Raw genomic sequence first — 18,383 nt, 5'->3', positions numbered from 1 at the left:
CTGAACTCCACAGAAGGCGCTCAGACCCACGCTACCTTGTCAATAAAGACTGAGAGAAGAGCCTTGGCTCCCACCTCTCCAATTTGCCAGGCTATGAGGAGGTGCCTCCAACCCCTCAGCAGGGTGGCATCACAGAAGGCAAAGTCGGGCTCTTGGACCTTCACCCTTGCCGGGCTCTAAGGAGGAGACCCCGCCTCCACCCTCAACCAGGGTGGTGCCAGCAGAAGCCTAGACCTGCACCCCTGTCCGGCAGTGATGAGGGGACCCCTCCCCTTCCTGAGTGTGAATGGAGGCTGAGTGGGCACCCGGACCCTCCCCTCCATCTGGTAGTGATGGGGTACTGTCTCCTTCATCCCCTAGCTCGGTGGGAGAGGAGGTCTGCTAAAATGAAAGACTCAGATAAGATGCAGAATCTCATAACTCCACTCATGACGGGTTCAATAAAATATCAATCCTACAAAGAACCAGGAAAACCTTGAATGAGAAAAGACAATCAAGAGACAACAGCAGCTTATTGACAGACAAGCTGGTATTATCTGACAAAGATTTTAAAGCACCTCTCATGAAAATGCTTCAGTATGCAATTACAAATATGTTAGAAAAAAATGAAAAATACAAAGTCTCAGTAAAGTAATAGAAGATATAAAGAAGACCAATGGAGACTGTAGAACTGAAAAATAAGGTAGCTTAGAAATAAAAGCCCATTGGTGGTCTCAAGAGCAGAATGGAGGGACATAATAAAAATCAGTGAACTTGAAGATGGAAGAGCAGAAATTACCCAATATTAACAGCAGAAAAATAATAGACTGAAATATCAAATGAACAGCCTCAGGAACCTGTGGGATTGTAACAAAAACTCTAGAGTAAAGACAGGAGAAAGAGGTTGGCTAAGAAAACATTCAAAAGAGTAATGGCTAAAGTTTCCCAAATTTGGTAAAAGAAATAAACCTACAGTTGGGATCTAAACAAATCCCAAACAGAATAAATCCCCAAATAATAAATTCATGCCAAGACACATTATAGTTAAACTTTTAAAAACTAATTGCGGTAGTTAGGTTCAGGTGTCAACTTGGCCAGGTGAAGGTGCTTAGTTCTATTGCTGTGGACATGAGCACGTAAATCTCATCTGCTGCTGATTACATCTGGCTAGGAGGCGTGCCTGCGTTTGATTTAATTGGCTGGTGCTTAAATGAGAGAGCTCAATGTAGTACAGCCGAAGCAGCTCAGCATACCTCATCTCAGCACTCACAACTCAGCCCAGGCCTTTGAAGAGGCAGAAAGGAATCACCCTGGGGAAAGTTGTTGGAACCCAGAGGTCTGGAAAGAAGGCCAGCAGAGATTGCCTTCCCATGTAAGAAAGAACACCTTTCCTCATAAGAACTATACATTTTTCACTAAATAAATCCCTTTTTATTAAAAGCCAATCCATCTCTGGTGTATTACATTCTGGCAGCTTTGGCGGACTAGAACAGCAATGGTAAAGAAAAAAAATCTTGAAGGCAATGAGAAATGACATAACTTACAGGGGAAAAATAATTCTAATAACAGCATATTTCTTATAAGAAACCAAGGAAACTAGAGGAAGTGGCATGATATTTTTCAAGTGCTGAAAAACAAGAACTTTAATCCAAAATTCTATAACCAGAGAAAGTATCTTCTGGAATGAAAGGGAAATAAAGCTGTTCCCAGATGAAGGAAAACTAAGGGAATTTGTCACCAGCCAAGGAAGTTCTCTAAAGAAAGTCCTCTAAACAGTAAGTGAATGATGAAAGAAAGAATCTTGGAACATTAGGAAGAAAAAAAACTAAGGAAACAAAGGACTTAAGGGCAAAGACACAAAACTAAGGAAAGAGTAAAAAATATGTGTAAAAACAGTAGACTTTCGTTCTCCTCTTGGGTTTTCTATGCTGTTTGATGGTTGACGCAAACATTAAAAGTGTCTGATGTGGTTCCTAGGTATATGGAGGAAATATTTAGAGCAACCGTGTTACTGATGGGGGAGGTAAAAGGAAGTAAAGGCCGGGGGTGGGACTATGTAGGTTAGCATGAGGGAGATAATTGTGGTGATGGAGCGTTTCTGTTTCTCGATTGCAGTGATACTTACAGGAATCTACATGTGACAAAATGGCATAGGACTCTGCACACACATTGCACTGATGTCAGTTTCCTGGTTTTGAGATTTACTATAGTAAGGTAAGATGTAACAATCAGGGAACACTGAGTGAAAGGTATACAAGACCTTTCTATACTATCTTTGTAAACTATAATTCTTGTAAATCTTTAATGATTTAAAAAGAAAAATGTTTAGGGAACCAAAATGAATAGTAAGTGGATAAACAAAGTTTTGTACAACTGTGCAACAGATTACTACTCAGCAACAGCTTGGATGAATTTCAAATGCATTACACTAAGAGAAAGAAGCCATACCCAAAAGGCTAATAGTGTATGAGTCACTTTATATGATGACCTGGAGAAAGCAAAACTACAGGGAGAAAATCAGATCAGTAGTTTTCCTGGTGGTGAGAGGAGAGCAGAGACTCTTGAGGGACTTAAGGGAAATTTTGGGATGATGGAAGTATTCTATGACTTGATGGTGGTGATATTTACACAACTGTACACCTTTTTCAAAACTTATAAAATTTACATAAATTGTATCTCTACAAACCTGAAAAGGAAGCATCATAATATGTTTAACCATACCTATAATGATTGGATATATATGCTGTTTTTCATTTTTCATCATTAAAAATAGTGTGCTCTTTAATACCTGGTAGTACAAATTATATTAGCTTCTCCAGGACTTAGTAGTATTTCAGCAGAGCGCATTCCCAAAGCAGATGCATCGCAGGGATGGATAGAAGAGAGTGGGGGGATAAATGTTATGAACATTTTTAAAGCCTTTGACACATAATTGCAAAATTGCTTTTCAGAAGTGTATTTTTTAACCAGCTTATAAGGCCACAAAGAGGGTATGAAAGTACTTCTTTCCCCACACTCTTGTGGGCAACAGGATTTTGCTTGCAATTGTCAGTTGGTTCCACTTGGATCAGATATCTGTTCCTGATAATTGAAGGGTTTGTATTTACTTGTGGCTTTATAATTACGACATATAGGATTAGTTGAGCAGAACTAAACCCATGCTATTTACAGTTCACTAAACATCACCTTAAACATTCACACACACATATGACAAAATACAAATACTGGTAATTATCACCCATTTTCTTTACCAGAATAAGGGTGGCATCTGTATACAGGAGAATTAGGGTGATATCTTTGTCTGATTCTGGGGTGTACCCCCTGCCCCAATATTGTTATTTTTATGTCCTCTGCCTCTCTCTTATTCTTTTTCTCCCATGTAATCTATATATCACTCTCTTCTGCATTTAAGTGACCCTCTGATTCTGGTTTGAGCTGATATACTAGGTTAACTCACAGTTTCTCATAAACTGCTCAAAATACACATTTTTGGACCTAGTCTCTTCATTGACTCTTTTTTTATAGTCATTGTAACTTCTTTTCCTATTTGACATTGTTGGGTGTGTGCAACACTTTACCCCAAGGAGATGTAGTGTTCCCTAATACTTTTATTGCATAATATGCTTGCTGCAGTAGCTTGCATTTTGAAGTGCCCTTTCTCTCATATTGCAGTGATGAGCCAAGTTTTATAACTACTCTTGACTTTTGACTGAATGTGAACAATGTCTGGGTAAGCATTACCCTAAAAATAATCCTCTGCTAATGAGAAGCCTCCTACTCTCTTTTTACTTCCTCCTTGCCCTAATAGATGGGTCAGTTTTTATTTACTTTAGCTCTTTTAGTTTTCATATCACTCTCTGAGGGAGATTCTTATAGCCTCATTTTACAAGTACACAGTACGATGGCAAAGCCCTCCCACACCAGTGCCGTTGCTGGAAATTACCCTCCAAACGAGGTGCGACCCCAGCACATTATGGACACTTGGTAGGTGGGCTTCCCCTGGGCTCAGGGGCGATCTCGGTGGCTGTTCTGCTCTGGTCTAGCCTCAACCCCAAAACCCCCCACTCCAGACATCCTTGCCACTGACGCTCTGCTGGCCCCAGCTTTCCTCTACCTGATGGCACCACTACCAGTTAGGCGGAAATTAGTTCCACGCCACCACTGAGGAATGGATGCTCTTTTCTTCTTGCCTCTTTCATCCACAAGCCCTTCTCCAGTATTACCCCCTACACAGGGTGGAGGCTGGATGTGGCAAGAGAAGCGCTGTGTCACTTCGAGAAAGACACTGCAGAAGTTCAGGGATAACAAAGAGAATGTTTTACCAGCACCATGCAGGCAAGACCCGTCTCAATCTCTCTCATCAGAACGGAGCTCCGTCCCGGCTGTCCTGTGACTTAGGCTTACCCATTTGGAAGCACCTGGTGTCAGCCCCTGACAACTGGTAACTTTTCCATTCTTCCTAAACCTAGGGCTCAATTCCCAAGTCTTTTATTTCACAATGGAAAAATGAGTTTCTTCCCAGAATTATTGGCAATGGAGCCATTAGTTCCCTCCAGTGGGCACTGCATCCCCATTTACAGGGTATCTTTGGTCCTGGGGCCCTAGAAAAATCATGAAAAAACGTATCATCATGTATTTCTGAGAGTCTGGTAATGGTCCTAAATAGCACCACAGGGGAAGAGTAATGATAATGAATAGGATTTGTTGAATGCTCCCCTTATCCTGGGTTCTGTGGCCTTTGGAAGACTGGGAAGAAGGTAAAGCCTTTATTCTCTGCTGGCAGTTGCAGGTGGATGCTTGTGTACCTGCGGATGGCAGACATGGAATTCTGCTCCTGGCTTCTGGAGGCTTACCTGAGAATTCCCTACTATTGTGCCACAGGCAGCTGAGCTCATTAAGGACATCTTCGAGAGGCTCTGGGCTTCCTCCAATAACAGAAGTTACCCCACTTCTAGTAGCATTTTCTGTGTTAGGGAAATTAACACTAGGGCTCTGGGAAAACTATATGTCAGAGGCTTGAATCAATCAAGGTACATTTATTCCTTAGCCTGAATTTCAGTCAAGATCTTTCATAATGTAGTTCCAAATCACCTTTTATGCTCCTGCCTCCCTCCACCTATCCTTTGCTTTCATTATAATGAACAACTTCCTATTTTTTGTATAAATTGTCTGAGTATTCATGTCTTCCTACTTTCACTCATGTTGTCACCTTGGTTTGTTCACCATCTGTTGAACTTCTACTTAGCTTGCAAAACCTAACTTAAATACTACCTCCCCAGAAAACGTCTCCAATCCCTCTTTTGTGGTTGAACCAAATCATTTACTTCTCCACACTCCTACAGCTCCTTTTTATTATAGGAAAATGCGCATGCATCTCTTTCAACTCATCTGTTGAGGGCAGGTGTTATGCCTTCTTCACAACGACATGTGCACTGCTCATTCTAGAATCGTTGTAATAGATTCATAATAATACTCATAGCAGTGGTGATACTGGCAGAAGCGACCATCTTGAGCACCACATACAAGGCATACCACTAAACACATTATCTAATTCTCATTTAATGAGGAGTATGAATGAATTAAGTGCTTCTAGTAAAAGAAGTCTCTGGTGGATGGTGATTCTTAAAAACGTGAAAAATAGACTTTTTAGCTATTCTGTTTATTTAACTATGGCACTCAATTTCCCCATTTAATAGGTTAAAGGGAAATTAATTTAAAACTGCTTCAAGCACCTAATAACATTCCCAAATATCTACTTTAGTGTCCCTATGAAGAACCATTTCTTCGAATAATCGTTTTCAGATCCTTGTTGCTTGATGACTTCCAGGATTCATTTCGCCAAAGAATTCACTTGAAACAGATTTACAGTACTTTGAAATTAATTAATCTCCACTTATAATCTCAGTATGGTGCCAAAATAACTTGGGAGTTTATTTTGTCATATAAAAAAGCATGAAGGAACAAAATACAGATTAGGGCGAATATCACGAATAATCTGCTCAACATAGTTCTGTAACAATTATGTAAATCTTCTGAATGGTCTTTATAATACTCAATTAACAATTTAATGAACAGGGTTATAAAGCATTTTTACCCTAGCTGAATTCAAATTCAGATTGCACTGATGAATCAAACTGTTTGCATACAGTAGTTCATCTCAGGATTATAATAACTCTGTGAAATAGGTCGCATGATTTACACTCTACAGCTGAGAAAACAAGGCAGTCTTCAGGGAAGGGCCTGGGACTTGCTTTATGTAACAAAGTTGGATTTGAACCTAGATTTCTTAACTTCCATTCATGCTTTTCCCTAATGCTCATTGAGCAGCTGTTAAGTGCCAGCATCATTCTAGGACATTGGGATACATCACTGAATAAAACACAACTCTCTGCTCTTGTGATGTTTAAATCATAAATCATCATAAACATTATAAATTCGTGTTATAATGGCTGATATCCTTATAAGTAAAGGAAACTGGACCTAAAAGAAGCCCCAGGGAGCAGCTGGAACCTGGAAGTCAACAGAATCCAGAATAGGAAGGAGAAGACATTGCTATGTGCATTGTCACGTGATGGAAAAGCCAAGGACTCCCACAGATTGCTGGCTAGCCTGAAGACACTGACCCCAGGAGGAAGCCAGTCTTCTAGCTTCTGAAACCGTGAGCCAATCAATTCCTAATGTGTTGCATTTGTTTAAATGCAGCCAGGAAGCTAAAACAATTTGTAAGTGATATTGTACATGAGAAAGTGAGGTCTATGGAAAAAATAAAATTAGAGGAACTCAGTGGGCATCAGGAGTGTTGGAAGGTTGTGTGGCTGCAGTTTTAAATTGAGTGGTTAAGGGAGAACACACAAGGCAGAGACATGTGAGTCCAAGGCTTGATGCTGGCATGAAGAACATTCTGGCACAGAGAACAGGTGCTGCAAAGGCCCTAAAGTGGGAATGTGTCTGGTTTGTGACTAAGTGATGAGGGGCAGAGAAGGAGATGCAGAGAGATAACACTGAGACCAAATCACAAGGACTCCTGTAGACCACTGTAGGACTTAAATCCAGTGCCATCCCTCCATGCTATGGGCTAGCAAGTTCATTTTCACCAGCTGCTTCATAAGAAAATAATCAGTCAGTCAGTCAGTATGGGGTCCCCTGGCCAAATCCTAGTGCACAAATAAGCTAGAAACATTCCATCTTGTTTCCAGTGAGGCTCAGAATAATTTGGAACTATTCAATCAACCCAGTAAATATGAATTAAACATTTACGGTTGTATTAAATATTCGAAAGATCAGAACCAAAACAGTCTATCAAGTAATTGTACATATTTGTGCATTTACGAAATGCATATTCATGAGAACTATGTAAATATATATTTAGTCATTTCCTCTTCCATGTGAAGAGCCACTGCTGAACTACAGATGGTAACTTCCTTGCATATAATTATGAGAATGGCACAGTAAACAATTTTGAAATTGTTCTTAGGAAAGGATTGTTGTCCTTGTGGCAGGCATCTGGGAAGGAAATGACAGTTGCCTTGCAGATAAGTACCCTCTTGCTCCCCATGGAAGTGACTCTTACACTATTTTCCACTAGTCACAAAATGGAAGAGTCCATGTATGATTTACACCTCGGTTTATGAGCGGCTCTGACATTCCAGCCACAATTCAGTTCCTTCTCTCCCACTCACAAAAGCATATGGGAATACTACAGAGTGAGAATAATGATATTTTTGGATTACTCTTTAATTTATTCTACTTTATTCCAAAAAGTGCCCACACATCAGTATGGTATCTACTAATAGTAACATGACTGGCAACCCTCACAAGTGCTCATGACGACTCATGTGGGGCCTTCTGCCACTTCTAAGGACTCTCTGGGGAAGGGGATTGATGAAGGAACACACAGTCCATTTTTGTCTCCATGTGAAGGTCTTATGTGAAAATTGTTCTGGGAATCAGAATTGTTTTGAAAGGATCTCTATTTCCTAAGGTTCTGATATTCTGACTAGCACCTGCCAATTTATTCACTTAACAAAGATTCTGTGAGACCCAAGAATGTGCAGGGCATCTCTTCCATACCCTCTGCTGTTCTAACAAGCAGTTTAAGGAGGTTGGGATGGGGGAAGATAGAGATAGATGAGTTAGAGATGGAGATGGAGATGGATAGACAGATGAGAGAGAGAGAGAGAAAGAGATAGTGATAGAGATAGAGAGAGAAAGAGATTAAGAAATGGTTGGTCACCCAAACTCCTGAACCCCAACTAGCTGACCCCCAACTTCTCTGAGTCTTGAGAGAAATAGGCAGTGTCCACATAAAACACCTCCATATGTGGACACTGGCCTCACTGGTCATCACTAGGTGGAACTTTGGCCTGGTTAGTTGGACTGATGTCTGGGAAAACCTGAGGACTCATGACAACTCTAGAAGCATAAGCCACTGTGTCTTGGGTCCCCTCTTCTAGCAACAAGTTGAACAAAAGGATTCTGACTCTGAAACAAGCCCATGGTGAGGGACTTCCACTGGAGTGGATGGGTCAGCCTGACGTGACCTTTTGGCACCTTTCCAGCCCCCTCGGAGTGAAAGCTGAAGCCTTCCCTATGACCTACACGGTCCTTTGTGATCTGTGCCCCCACCTCCATGACTTCATGTCTAACTAGTTTCTCCCATCACAGTGGCCTCCTTGCTGCCCCTTGAGCCCCCTCAAGTTCTTGGCACTTGCTGTTCCCCTGCCCAGAGGGTTTGGCCCCAGGCCTGTGGGGGCTGGCTGCTTCACTTCCTTCAAGGCTTTATTTAAAACCCACTGTCTCAATGGGGCCTTCTGTGACCGTCCTGCTCAAAGTCCCAGCTACCCTCCCAGCGTTTCATTCCCCCTTCCTTGACTCATCTTTCCTTCTAAGCATTCACTGCTCTGGGACACATGGTACATTTTACTTCTTTATCTTGTTTGTTCCCTGCCTCCCCTCCCCCCACTACCATGTTCATTCCACAAAGGCAGGGACTTTATCTATTTTGTTCATTGCTGCATCCCCAGGACCTTGAACAATGCCAGCACCTGGTAAGACTGAGTAAGTATTGATTAAATGAATGAATGACCATATGCCTAAAAGCAAGAGTGCTCTTTAAAGAGAAGTAGGAAATGAAGCATTGCACAGGTAAGGGACTGGGTAATAAGGGAGAGAGAAAGGTAGGTGAGATGCTCACCTCACAGATTTTCTGAAAACTTTCCAGTTCCCATTTCTGGGTTCTCATAAACCTGAATTTTACTTCCTGCCTGCAGTCTATGCCTGAAAAATCCACTTTTTCTTAAGTGACTTCAGTGGATTTCTTTTACTGTTTTGCAAACAAGCCAAAGCAGCACACAAAGCAACCACTCTAAGCACAAGGAAGAGAGTCAAACTAAGAGTTAATTGTTCTCTCAGCACCAGGGTACTTTAAGGAAGGGGGTCCCCATGCAGGTGAGCACTTTGTGGGTTCTCTTCCCTACTTCCTCTCTCAAGTAACTGGGTCACAGACAACTGGTGTGTCCCCATGTGGCCTGGGGGAGCGCATGAGTCCCAGCCACCTCCCTCTTAGGCTTTCAGGCACTGCTGGCTGCCTGCTGATGATTTCATCTGCTTGAAGGTCTGCTGGCTTTTCCATTCCCCTCTGAGTTGGTGGTGCCGAGGGGCTGCTGCCTGCTCTGACTACTGACTTGGAGCCTGCTTTGATGAATTAGCGCAACTCAGCCAGCCATGCACTTTAAATTTTACCCTTGATTCTTCCTCTAGCAAACAATTAAGGAGCAGCAGTGGCTTCCTGCAGGGGAGACCAATGCCTTCTGTCCGCTGCAGAAACAGCTTGGCATTCTTCCAAATGATGAACGGCATGGGTCAGACACACCAGTTCCTCTTGGCCTCCAAGCATCCAAATAAATAAGCATATAAATGTGTAAAATAGCATAAATTCAGAACACATATGAGGAAACCAATTTAGGTTGCCAGTGAGCCCTGTGACTTGACATGGGGACTGGGGAATGCATCTTCAAACTAGTGGGTGCAGTGAGCCAGGGAGCAAAAAGAGGCCACATGAATTACTAGGTCCAGTGACAAGATACCACGTCCCCCTCCTCGCTGGGTAGGTAGGCGGGTCCAACCTCAAAAGCTCCTGAGTAAGAGCAAAATGTCTCTTTAACAGTATTAAGGGACAATTTATTATGTGTATCCTTCCAGGGAAGCACAATGTCAGTGCAGGCCCATTGCATTTGCATTATTTCCAGACAACAGCAGCAGCAGAAAGGGACACTGATTTATTTCAGAGCAAGCACAGGTGAATTTAATGTCTGTTGGGACTAAGCCAGGGAAGACTTAACCCATTCCAGGCTCCTGTGTGCTTTAAGGAGATCTGTGGGTATTTGGAATTGTCTTATCTGGCTCCTCTGGCTTAATTTGGCTTCCTTGTGCCCATGCTTTTCAGTCACTCCAATGAGAGAGCTTTTGAGGATAGAGGGGATGGAAAAAATTATGTTTCAGAACAGAAAGTAGGCTTTACATCCTGGCCCAGTCAATTCCTTTCTGTGCGGCCTGGCCAAATAATATAATCTCTATAAGGCTCAATTATATCTTTTGTAAAAGGGGTCAAAGACTATCTACCGTGCAGGTTGTAATGAGGATCAAATAAACAAATGTATTTTTTGAATTATATAAATGCCAATGTTTGGGGAAATTTGGGATGCCTAATGGGACAAATAGAAGCTTTAGGATTATCTTCAGGTGGGGTAGTTCTCTTTGATGAGGTAGCAGAGATTTTTCTCAGAAGAATCATGCAAAAGGAGGTTGTCACAATTACCCCTAAATCTTGGCATTAGGGAATTATAGAACTGCAAAATAGCCTGCTAGAAAGTGTGTTGGAGGCGTTCCTTTAGGCCTCTTGTTTGGCAGATGGGGAAACTGAGGCTTGGGGATGTGAAATAGACTGTGGATTTCTTGGGGTAGGGGTGGGAGGATGCAAATTTTAGGTATCTTTGCCCTCTGTTCCTCATCAGGGTGCTGCAGAATGCCGCGCACTCAAGAGTTGCTCAGAAAGTGTTGGTGGAAGTGACTGAATTCAGACACTGTCAAACATGAGGGGAGTTGCTATCGACAACGGTAGGTGGGAATCCTCTCCCTTCTGAGCCACATTCCAAGCATGTCTTATTTAAACATCCAGCCTGGCGAGGAATGTGTTTCCTGAAGAGGACATGGCGCCTGTGGGACCAAACCGTGTTCTGGTAAAGGTCTCATCTCTGGTTTCACCGTAATTCCTTGAAGTGTTGGAGAGCATTTCAATCTTCTCAAACCATCTTTCAACAGAAATTTTAACTCATCTAGCATATCAAATTTATAAACATTGCCCAGCACATTGTCTTATTAAATTCTGCCAAGGATCTGATGAGGTAGACACTAGTATTTCCATTTCCCAGAATAACAAGTTGAGGCTCTGAGAACCTGTGTGATGGGTCCAGTGACATACAGAGAGTGTCTGGACTGCATTTGAACCCAGAACTCTTGATTTTATGTGTATTTCATTAATGCCAGCTTATAAAATACCAGACAGGCATATCAACTTCTTTTTCTCCTTCCTTCTTTTCTCTCCTTCGCTTTCTCCTTTCTTTCCCATAAACTCTTCTTTAGCTCAATACTAGATGCCTTGCTGGACACTAAGCAGGTGAAAAAAAGAATAGAGCAGACTGTCTTTGATGAGATGGAAGCCTCTGAAGAGGATTTATAGGTAAAAAGAGAATTCCAAATGCAGGTGATCTTAGTCAAGGACTAACACTGATTGATTACATCTTGAAAGGGTTAATTGACAGCTACCTAAGGGCCCAGAAGATGGGAGAAAGAGATAACCCCCTGTCCAGGGCAGATTGCCACTTTAGTCCTAGAAAAATGTTCGCTGGAATCCCAGGCTGCCCCTTTCACAATATCTAGGCTTTCTAAATCCAGGACTTCACTTTCTCCCCTTCTGTGGTGCGATGAATGAAAGATGGGCATGACATATCCAAATGGAATCTGCAAATTGCTGATCCTTTAAAACCTACTTTTGTAGCTACCAATAAAACAAGTCTCGACACTCGTTCCTAGGTTTAGGGAATTCATTCAACCTAGAGCCCTGGAGGAAGGAAGCTACTCCCTAATAACTTTTCTTTCAGAAATCTCACCTGAAACTGAAACTTGTCTCCCCTCTCTTCCTCTTTTCCTGACTTTTGATTATGAGTCAATTATTCTGTAATCCCTTCTGATTTCCTTCCTTTGCCTGCCTTCTTTTTGTCTTAACAACAGAAGTGGCTATAATTGCCTACTGAATTATTACACCTCAAAGTGTCAATGTTTGGAAATAATATCTTGCAGATGGTCAACAAATATTTGTTCAATGAGTGAATGATTTCTGGGTTAAAATACTGGCTCTATCATTTACTAGTTGCATGCCTTTTGGAAAGGTTTTTATCTTGTTTGTGCCTCAGTTTCTTACCTTGCAGATTTTTATGTTGGGGCAGGTATAAAAGTGTATGTATGTGATAAACAAAGCACCTCCAACTCAATCTCATGCTCAAAAATGGTAGCCATGATGATTGGTCATTATCATTGTCAAAGAGACTGGTGTGTGACTTGGAGTCACAGGAGGAATGGTCCAAAGGATGAGACAGGTCAGGCGATGCTATCTGCAAGGAGTAATGGGTTTAAATAAGTAGAGAAAAGGGTACAGGAGAGGGATTTCAGGCAGAATTACTAGGGTAAAGGAGTGAAGTCTTGGAAGTTAAGAAAGTTAAAGTGAAAGGTGGTGATGCAGGGAATGCAGGGAAAGTGGCTGATCAAAGGGTCCCTAAAACTAAATAAATAGTGGAGTAGTCATCGTATGGTTATTATGTGCTGTTGATACAGAAATATGACCCAGACGCTGTGCCCCATAAGGGAGGCAGTGCTCCACACCATGTGGAGTGATAAGGGTGATGGCGGAGGGATATGTGAAGTGCTGGGGGAGCACAGAGAAAGGGGTATGGAGTGGCCCTTGCACAGCCAGGAGAGGTCTCATGGAGAAGGTGCTGGCTTTTTAAAGATTCATTCATTTTCTCTCATGTTCACTCACTCAATGTATATGCTTCAGCACCTGCTTATTTGCTAGGTATTAAGCTGGGCCCTAGGGGTAAAGCTGGAACAAGACAGACGTGGTCATGAGCTCAGAGTTCAATAAGAGTTCTCCCAGTATTGAGTGCCATTCCAGGCAGAGAGATGGCATGTGAGAAATTATGGAGAATTTAAGAAGAAGCACACTGTGTCAGGCTTTCCAGCAGTAGCCCAGTGGAGATGGCATGAATGGTGCATGGTCCAGGTGTTATTTGGGATGGAGTTTGGCTATAATGTGCCAAGCTCAGGAAGCAGATGGTAGATGGTAATATAAGGGAGGGGCCTGGACAGATGAACTTTTTAGAATGAGGACATTGGTAGCAGGTGGATTGGAGAGGAATGGGATAGCACTCACAAACAAAGTATAATGGAGTGAGTGGAGGAGCCCTGGGGTTGGGGAAGCAAGGGACATGCCAGAGTCTAATTGGCCAGGGAAAAGGATGCTTCTGGATGCAGAGTTCTTTCTGCATTCAGGGGTGAAGGGAGGGGGTGGGAAGTCAATAAGCTCCTAAGTGGAAGGAGGTTGAGGGTGAGGAGGAGACAAACCTGTTTCATAATTTGCTGGGATCATAACTGTGACCCATAAAAGGACTAAAACAGATGCTCCATTTTGGCCAAGTACCAATACTATGGCCTCTCTGCAGGGACTCACTCTGGGTGGGTTTATTGGTGTCAGTTCCACCCTCTTGTAGAGGAGTCATTTTCTGATATCTCAAGCAGAGTCAACCAGTCTTCCAAGGCCAAATGTGAGATTCAAAATTGCTTTGTATGGAGAAGCTGGAGGACTGTTACATCTCAAACCACCCAGAATTTCATGGGTAAAATAAACCAAATACATTTCAATTTATCTCTGCCTTTGTTGGAGTCCATTCTATCCAGTTAATGTTTCTTATGCCAGAGGAACCAGCTTGAAGAGTAGTCAACAAAAAGAAGTTTGAAATATCTGTCCTTCTCTTGAATTACCATCCCAACTAGATTTCCTTTTTGTGCACCCACCCACATTCCCTTCCAAAGAACACAGACAGAAATTATTCAAAGACTTCTCTCTTTCCTCTTTCCATAACACTTTCCACATGTCTTCCTGATGGTACCTCCTCAATTGCAAGTCATTGTTATTATTATTTACAAGGAGGAAGCACTGTGTCTTTTTCTTCAGTGTATGGCTTGGCACTGAATAAACTAATGACTGCTGAATAAACTATCCCAAATGTAACTGTTGGTGGCTAATAACTGATGATGTGCCTGCGTCCTGTGATGCCAGCCTTTTCAAAAGACATTCGTGGACACCAGGGGAAGAGATGTGCTCCCCTGTGCGCTCCTCACTTTGCTGCCCCTTTGTAAGCTTAAAAAGAATTCATTTCAGATGAAACTGCATGTGGTGTCCTGCAGTGGCTCATAAATTCCAACTGGCAGGAACAGCTGGGCTAGCTGCCTAAGAGTTGTCAGATCCCCTGTCACTAGGTTTTGGAGTGGGCCTCTGAAATGGATTTGCAGAATGTGTATCTTCCCAGATCACTGCAAAGTTTGGCCAATACCAAGACAGAGGGACGAGCTCTAGGGTTGGAATTTGAAGACCCAGGTTGGATTATGGAGGCTCCATCACTGTTCAGTAACTGAGAAGGTAGTAGTTTCTTTAAACTTCAGGGAACCCATCTACAAAATGGCACAATAATCTATGCCCCAGGGCTATCTGGAGATACCTATCAGTAATATTTGTAAAATTGAGGGACACGCACATAAGTGCCCAGTAAATGTAAGTTGACTGTGAATCTATGTGACAGTAGAAAATGCAGGAAGACCAAAGTTTCATAAATATTAGGGAAAAATATAGGGTTTGGGTGCAGATAGAATGTGATGATCCATTTGCTGAGTTCTAAATTGCTCAGGCTGTGGCAGGGTGTTAGGAAGCCCCAGCCAGAGGGTCCCTTCCCAGAGGGTGTGAGGAAATCCTTCTTTGGCAGTTGTCAGTCCAACCCAGAAGGTAATAGGATTAACTTCCAGAGAAGTCAAAAGCAGAGAAATCCATAAATCCCAGCGTGAGAAAGTGTCTTTGCTTGGGAGGGAGGAAGCCCATGCCTGTAGGTGCTGCCAAAGGGCAGACTGGGTGGGGCCAGGGGTGGGGAGGGGTGGAGGGGGCATGGCAGACTGGATCAGCCTACTAGAAATGATTAACCAGAAGCCTCAAGCCAAGAATAGGTCAACCTGTCTGTCCTTACATGGAGCTGCAAGGCTGGCTGTAACCCAGTGCTTTCCAAGGAACAGAAATTCTGCAAGATTACGGCAAAAGTAGCATGGCTCTATCAGCCAAAACATTTGCTGAACACTTAGAAATGTGCAAATATAAAAAGAACTGGAGTTGATTCATTTGGGTTGGGTGTCTCCCTCTTTTTTGTCCCTTTGTTTCTATTTCAGACTTGGTTTGTTTTCTCCACTAGACCATTTGTTTTGTTTTGTTCTTGTTTCTCCAGCACTTTGAACAATGCTTAACACATAGGAGATGCTGAATGCATGTTTGTTGACTCACAGTAGCCCCAGTGGAAGGGGACTATGTGTGAGGCACTTTCAATTTGGGCTTGTGTATCTGGTAATATAGCTTGGTGACCCAGGATTTATTCTAAGCTCCAGAGTCAACATGGGCACATCCCGAATTCCTGATTGTTCCACAAAAAAAAAAGGGTGAAAAAGGCAAGCAATGTAACTGCAGAATTGAAAATAAATAATAATGTTAAAATGAACCTTGATATGTTACACAGTAGAACATCAAATTGGTATGTATTACTTTTAAGATAAAACACTTGAAACTTAAAGGCCCCCTCCCTCTTCTGTGACTGTACTGACTTGTTGAATATGCCACGTTCCTTGGATTATTATCGCTATTATGCATCATGAGCTGGATGACAGCAAGGGTGGTTTTTGCTTTCTGTTGACTTTCCCACATGGAGTCCAGCACCTGGCACATAGGAGGTACTCAATGAATAATTGCTGAATAAATGAGACAATGGTGTCTGCCCTATCCTTCATGTGTTTCTTTTCTCTTCTCCAATAGAGTGTCAGCTCCTGGATGGAATGCCCAAGTTGTGTTTTCATCTCTGGTTCCTGATACATAGTAAGTTCTCACCATGTGTTCATCTCATGCTTCATTGCATGTTCATTGGGCCTAGAACCATGTTGTACAAATACTAGGTATTCTGTAGATTCCAAGCACATTTTTATCAATGACCCAGGCTTTGAGGTTGTGGAAAGCTGTGATCCCATTTTGGCTCTGCTATTTTCAGTTTGAGCACCTACTTACTCGAGCTCTCTTAGTCTCCTTTTCTGTAAAAGGAGGATAATTCATATTCAACAGGATGGATGCCAAGCATTAATGATATTTTTTTACATAGGAAAATTCACACATAGCAAGTCTTCAACAAGTACTAGTCTGCTCTTCTCTCTTGCTTCTGTCTCTTTTCTAGACAATTTTTCTTAAGACTTAGGGTGGGATTTAACAGGACTACGTTCATTGGTAGCTCTAAGCCATGGCCCTGGTTTTGCAGATTTAGGATCTGAATTTCCCTGGTTCTGAGAAAACCTTTACTGTCTTTGAGGTTTAATTTTCTATCAGTAAAGTGGGTACAATATTTGGAGCCATTGCCTGGTGGCGTTCTGTGAAGGGAAATGAGGTAATGTCTGAAAGGAGCCTTCAGCTTCAGAGATGAAAGGTGCTGTATAAATTTAAAGCCCGAGAGCTGTAGGCTATTACTCTTCAGTGGTTTGTTGGACTCCTTTAGGGCAGAAGACAGCCTGGCCCACAGGCTCAGTGGTCAGCTCTGTCTCCTTCCTAAAAACCTTATGAAATAGTTTGAAAACACCTCTGAGTGATATTGCTTTGATTTTGTCACCCCTTCCCACCTCATTTGCTTTCTTTGAGCTTGAAGGTGACTGATTTTAGGGTGGGAAGAAAAATGGAGCAATCCCAAGGTTAGCTTCCCCTTGGTTAGCAGATCAGGGCTCAGGTCCTCACTCTGATTCTCATGAGCTTTGAGCAAATGGCGATCTTTCTCTGGGTCTGATCTGAAATCAGTGAGATTGGACTACATAATCTCGAGGTTTCCAACCAGCTTTAAGAATGTGAACCACATACCTTTCAGAAGAGCACAACAGGCCTGGAAGTAGACCTAGAAATTGTGGCAGAGCACAAAGAGGACAGAACTTCCTCTCTAGGAAGGAAGTTCTCATGTCTCATTGCATGTCTCATTGCATTCTGAGACATGCAATGAGACATGAGACATTGGTGAGGACTGGAAGAGTACAGGGTTGGAAAGGCCATGAGCAATCAGATTATGCAGGGCCTTGAAATCCAGGCAAAGAAGTTAATCAGTGGTGCCACACATAGGCTTTCCTTCTTCTGGGAAGTAATATGGGGCATCAGAAAGGGCTAAACCAAGCCAGACAGACTGGGTTTAAATCTGGGCCTTACCACTTTTTAGTTATTGATTTGGACAATTTATTTCATCTTCAGAATCTCAGTTTTTTGTTTTCTATCAAATGGAGATAAAGCTGGATTGTTATGAGGATTTTGTGATATAGCACAGATGAAGTATTTGGGATACGATCCTTGTATTGGTTAGCCTCTGATAGGTTATACTGCAGAAACTAGCAATCACAAATCTCAAAAGCTTAACCTTTAAAAAGCTCATTTCTCTTTCCTGTTCTATGCCAACTTCAGGTCATCTGCAGATTTGTATCAGTATCATTCAGTGCGGGGTCAAGACCAAGAGAACAGTCTTTATCCAGAACATTCTAGTATCATGGCAGAAGATAGAAGCCAGAGATGGAGCTGAACCGGGCAATCCTTTTACAGCTTCTTCTGAGACATGCACACACCATGATGCTCACCCACACTCTATTAGCCAAAGCAAGACCAGTGGCCAACCCATGGTCAGTGGGACAGGAGGGTCTGCTCATCCCACAGAGGCATGTCAGGCACTGTGCAGGGATAGATAATTCTCTTACATATATAAGGGAAGGGAAGACTAAATATTTAGGAACAAAATTCTAATACAATTCATCCCAGTTCCCTTTTCTTGGCCCTATTAACTTCCTACTGCAGGATTATGATTAGGCAAAGGAGAGGATGAACATTTGACCACAGAAGCATATTTGTACCAATCCCTCAGGGGGAGGAACTTTTTATACATTGAGCTAATGGCCAAAATTGTTAGATAAACTGATGTGTGTGCACACGCATGTGTTTTTTTGGGTGTGGGTTTGAGGAGAATATTCATAGATTC

General features: G+C 42.3%; 1 long non-coding RNA gene across 2 annotated transcripts; it reads left to right on the top strand.

Annotated features, from left to right (window-relative positions):
• The first annotated feature begins 1,444 nt into the window (after window positions 1–1,444).
• LOC143686504 (uncharacterized) lies at window positions 1,445–18,369 on the top strand. Of its 2 annotated transcripts, XR_013177204.1 has the most exons (5): window positions 1,445–1,754; window positions 2,095–2,193; window positions 10,992–11,094; window positions 16,157–16,216; window positions 17,819–18,369. It is a non-coding gene; the product is annotated as an uncharacterized LOC143686504 (long non-coding RNA). The 2 variants fall into 2 exon arrangements; XR_013177205.1 differs by lacking the exons at window positions 1,445–1,754; window positions 2,095–2,193 and adding an exon at window positions 6,138–6,637.
• The last annotated feature ends 14 nt before the right edge of the window (window positions 18,370–18,383 follow it).

The sequence above is a fragment of the Tamandua tetradactyla genome, chromosome 6 (genome assembly GCF_023851605.1).
Source record: "Tamandua tetradactyla isolate mTamTet1 chromosome 6, mTamTet1.pri, whole genome shotgun sequence".
NCBI classification, from domain to species: Eukaryota; Metazoa; Chordata; class Mammalia; order Pilosa; family Myrmecophagidae; genus Tamandua; species Tamandua tetradactyla.
Note: the sequence above shows the minus strand (reverse complement) of the source record. Positions and strands in the feature narration are given on the sequence as shown.